Below are 5077 nucleotides of genomic sequence, written 5' to 3'. Positions count from 1 at the left end.
AATGTGTTAGAGTGTAAAATTAGGTTTAAAAATGGATTAGTATATATGTAGGGTTGTACGAGTCATGTAGAAAAATAGGTCAAAAATTGCAGACCCGACGTCGGTGTCACGACACTGGGCATTGATTTCATGACACTGTACTTTGAATGCCCCAGGTTTTGGGTTCGAAGTTTTATGTCGCGACACCGTGTGTTAGTGTCTCAACATGGGACCAAATTTTCAAATTAATTATGGTTTCAAAATTTCGTGTCACGACAATAAGGTTCAGTCTCGTGACATTGGATGGAATTTGAAAAGATTTTAGGTTCGAAGTGTAGTGTCACGACACGAGGATGTGGTGTCACGACACCGCCCAAATTTTCAAAATAGTAGGAGATTCGAAGTTCATTGTCACAACACCGAGGTTTAGTGTTGTGACACCGCCCTTACTTTTTTCATTTTCAAGTTTTGGGGTGTGCTGGTCCCTTCGTTTTACTCCTAATTCTGAATAGGTCCCTAATAGGCTTCTTCTAGCTGTATAAGGCCTTAATCCTACTCTAATTAATACTTTCTAATCCTACTCTAATTAATACTTTCTAACCTAATTAAAATCCAAAATAAAAATTTGACAATTCAAATATACAAAATTTTACAACATTTCATTTTCAAAGTTTCACGACGAAATTAAGTGCGCTACCGGACTCATCCAGTAGCCCTCGCGTTCCATGCATCATCATTTTTCTCCTTTGGTGACCGTCTTGGTCAGTCCAATAATCAACTTTCTTTCTGGGGTCTTTCCACTTGTCACATTCTCACAACCCTTTGGTACCTACACTCATTGAACTAGAATCGTACCTTTGACCAAGGTTGTGAGGGGTATTAAAAGAAATTATATAACAATCCTTCCCTATTTTATTTTCATATTCTGCATTTTGAGAATTATGGCCACATTTGAAGACTTTTATTTCACCATCAATCTTCATTGTTAACTCATTATTTTCAAGATCAACGGTCGATCTAGACATAGCCGAAAAGGGCCAACCCAACAGAATGGGAATGTCTTGGTCCTCCTCGAAGTCGAGGACAACAAAATCGATAGCGATTATAAAATCCCTAACCTTAACCAATACGTCTTCGAGTACACCTTTGGGATGTACAAGAGACTTATAGGCTAATTGTAGTATAATTGTCGTAATTTTTAGCTCCCCAATCTAAGTTTTAAATATGTGAATAAGGGCACCAAATTTATGCTGGCCCCTAAGTCACAAAGGGCCTTAAGAAATGTTTATTCCCTATCTCCACGAGAATTGTAAAACTTCTCGAATCATTTAGCTTTGAGGTTATTTTTCAAGCAATTATGGCACTACAAGAGGCATCGATATTTATTTGCTCACCTTTCTTTAACTTTTTATGCCTAGACATAATTTCCTTCAAGTACTTTTCATACATAAGAATCTTATCAATAAGATCTAGTAGTAGAAAATTTATATTAAAGGATTTAAAGTGGTTTAGAAAACTTACGAATTCTTTTTCATCCCTTCGTTGCTTGTACTCCAACCTCAATGTAAATTGTATGTTCTTTGGCACTATTTCCAAGCATGGAGTATTTTTTCGCTCAGCTACCGGTATGGATTTTTCCTGTGTGTGGAATTTTGTTTCAAGCTCATTACAGTTTTGGTTTTCCTTTTCAACATCGTCATCCTCCTTATTAATAGGCTTTTCTAAGTTTACTAAAGTTTTACCCGAACGGAGTGCGATTGCATATACATGCTCTTTTGGTCCCTCCGGGGATTGTTTTCGGTATTACTCAAAATACCCGTGCCCCTTTGTCTCTGCATCTCATTCAACGTGCTCACTATATTGTGCATTTCTTTCTTTAATTTGGCCACACCAGTATGATTTTGTGTGCATTTGGTATTTACATGTTAAATGTCGAGCCTCATTAGTTGCATCTCATTTTCAATATGATTCAAGTATTGATCACAACCAACATGGTCATTATCTATGGATCTCTCATGAAATCCTTGCATGTGCAGAGGCTGATATAGAGGTTTTGTTAGTTTGAAGCCGGGTTTTTGCTACCTTGATTACCTCACCACTTTAGAATCAGAGGGTCCTTCCAACTGGAGTTGTATGTGTTCAAATAGGGATTTCCACTCCTATTTCCCAAATAATTCACTTCCTTCCTCCGATTGGGTTTTCAAGTATGACATGTAGCTTCAAGCGACATCATTCATCAATGCCTTACCAATAGTCTATAGACAATGTAATTTCTCCAAAATCTGTTGATATTTATCATCTTCCTTGACCACCTTAGCCATTAATGGCTTCTAACTATATGAAAAGTGATCGTTAGGCCACATGTATGAGTTCATCGCCATGTCCTCAATCAATTGACGAGCTCGCTCATAGGTATTATTCATGAAGGCTCGACTAATGTGCCATCTAAGCTAACTCTCAAGCTCCGATAAAATCTATTATAAAAGATTTGCACTTGCAACCAATCTTGCATATAGTGATGTGGGCATTTCCTAAGCAGTGGCTTGAAGCGTTCCCACGCTTCGTATAACATATCGCCTTCTAATTCTTAAAATTAGAAATGTCATGCCTTAATTGGATGGTTCGACTAATGGGGAAAAAATTTGTGTAAGAATTTCCTCGCTAAGTCGTCCCATGTTGTGATAGAACCTGACTTTTAGGAATCAAGCCATTCATAGATGTCGTCGCAAAGCAAGAACAGAAACAATCAAAGACAAATAGCGTTATTGATCACTCTGTTATATTTGAACGTGTTGCATAATTATAGAATCTCTTAAAGTGTTGGTTCGGGTCTTCCATCATGTTGCCCAAAATTGTAAATTGTTTTGTATCATTTGAATAGTGTCCGTCTTAATTTCAAAATTGTTTGCATTAATTGTTGGTCTCTCGATACTACCTCGAACAACGTCTAAAATAGGTAACATGTATTCATGAAATGTCCTCTCTTGTCGAGCCATCAATGGCTCTCTTCATAACTGTGCTGGTCATTTAATGTGTTCTTTAAATAGTGGGTTTCCTCGTGACAAGTTAGCCGCTAAAAGTGAATTGTTTTGCATTTGCTAAAGGGCTTGCCTCAAGATTATCTTTGGTCCAGGATTTGGCTTGATTTGAATAGTTCCACTTCAAGTCATACTCTGAAATCAAAGAGAATTTAAAATAAAATTAATAACTGAAATAAAAATAAAAAATTACTGAAAATAAAATTTGTATCTATAATTCTAAATATTCCTATTTATCCTATTAAAATGTAAAAAATTAAAATTTAAGTCTAATACTAAAGCCTCCCTGGCAACGGCACCAAAACTTAACTGCCACCAATGTGTGAATATCTAGACTAGTAATACCGCAAAAAATAAATATCTAAATAAATAGCGGTTTCCACAAGTATATGGGTCAAACCGTAATATAATAAAAAATGTTACAACAAAACACTCCAGGAAGCATTCTAAGGATCTACCCAAGAGAGGTTGAATTATACTTAAATTAATTTTCTACACTAACATTTCTAAATAGTACTAATTGAAAATTATATTTCGAAAACCAAATTAAAATGAATTAATTAACTAACACAAAATTATCTAAAACAAAAAATCAACCAATTAACAATCGAAATTTAATCTAATAAAACAGGAAAGAGATCAACTCACTTCAGTGCTCCTAATTAACTTTCGAACTCGAGTTTTATCGAGTTAGCTATTAATTAACTAGTTATTACCTCTTAGCCTCTAACTAATTAACTAATCGACCAATACACGCTTACATTTCAGCCTTACTTTCTTGACTGGGAAAAATTATGATTTACTCGATAAACTTATATTTTGATCTTGTTTATCCTAAATTACTTCCTAAGGGAGTCATTTTTAGTTGGTTATTTTTTCTTTTCTTTGTTTGTGCTTGTTCGTGCTTGAGCTTGTAGAAATACAAGTGATTGGTTAGGGGCATGTGAATAGGTTTTTTGTATAAATTGTAAATCAAACCTGATAATAAATGTAGTTAGCTTAATTTGTTAAATAGTAAATAGGAAAAAGGAGTTAAGCGAACCAAGTGATAAAGGTATACACGAGCAAGAATATATGTTTGTTTGAATCATGGGTTATTGGAATTGTATCACTCAGTTATTGGAACCCATGGATATTGAAAAAAATATAGTATATAATAAGTTAGAATCCTTACAAGTATGTGCCTAAATGAAAACTAATCAGTGAACAAAAGCATTGTGAGGGTTAAAAGCAAAGCAAGTGAAATAAAACATATAACGGTCAAAAGCAATGTAAGTGAAGAGTGAATTAAATGAAAACAAAGTAAAAAAAAAAGTATGAGTACTTAAGAAATTTTTACTCATAATTGCACAAATACTCATTGAAGTAGCTTATACTTATTAGTATTATACTAGAGTTCAAAACATGGATGACAGAAACTGAGTTGGTGGAGTTCTAATTGCCTGTATTCTTCAAACATAGATGTTGTACTCGTGTATGTGTTTTAAAGGAAGCATATGTTTAATTATTCTTGACCTGTCTACTTTGTAACTTACTAAACTAACATGTTTGAAATAAAAAATCGTGAATTGTTTGTAAATCTAGTTAGAATAACCTATGTAGCCAAATTCTCCTATCTTAAATGTTCCAAACTAATTTCGTGTATGAAGCCTGCTTAAGTACATTTTCTTATAGGTGTTTTGTTTTCTTCTCATTTTTTGTTTTGTTTGCTTGAGGACATGTAACCAGTTAAGTATGGAGGAATTTGATCTACCACAATTCGTGGTGGCAAATTAGGTTCCCTTCGGTAGTTAATGAGCTTCATTTCGACATAATTTAGCGATATTTTATTTAGTTTTAGATTTTATTCTTTAATGTCTAGTATTGGTAAAATAAGTGTTTTACGCATTTTTAGGTGTTTCAATGACCCATTAGGCCAATTCAGGTCTATGGTATGACTAATTGGCTACTTGAGTGTACAAGTCACTATTTCAAGCTAAGGAACACAAGGGATGACTTCAATATCCCAACACCAGCATGCCATGTCGCGACTGTAACATCCTGAAATAGGGTCTAGTCAG

At 34.5% G+C, this 5077-nt stretch overlaps 1 non-coding gene across 1 annotated transcript; it reads left to right on the top strand.

Annotated features, from left to right (window-relative positions):
* The first annotated feature begins 2489 nt into the window (after window positions 1-2489).
* On the top strand, window positions 2490-2595 carry LOC121231041 (small nucleolar RNA R71). The gene has a single exon (XR_005929110.1). It is a non-coding gene; the product is annotated as a small nucleolar RNA R71 (small nucleolar RNA).
* Window positions 2596-5077: the final 2482 nt, after the last annotated feature.

The sequence above is a fragment of the Gossypium hirsutum genome, chromosome A06 (assembly GCF_007990345.1).
Source record: "Gossypium hirsutum isolate 1008001.06 chromosome A06, Gossypium_hirsutum_v2.1, whole genome shotgun sequence".
Taxonomy (NCBI): Eukaryota; Viridiplantae; Streptophyta; class Magnoliopsida; order Malvales; family Malvaceae; genus Gossypium; species Gossypium hirsutum.
Note: the sequence above shows the minus strand (reverse complement) of the source record. Positions and strands in the feature narration are given on the sequence as shown.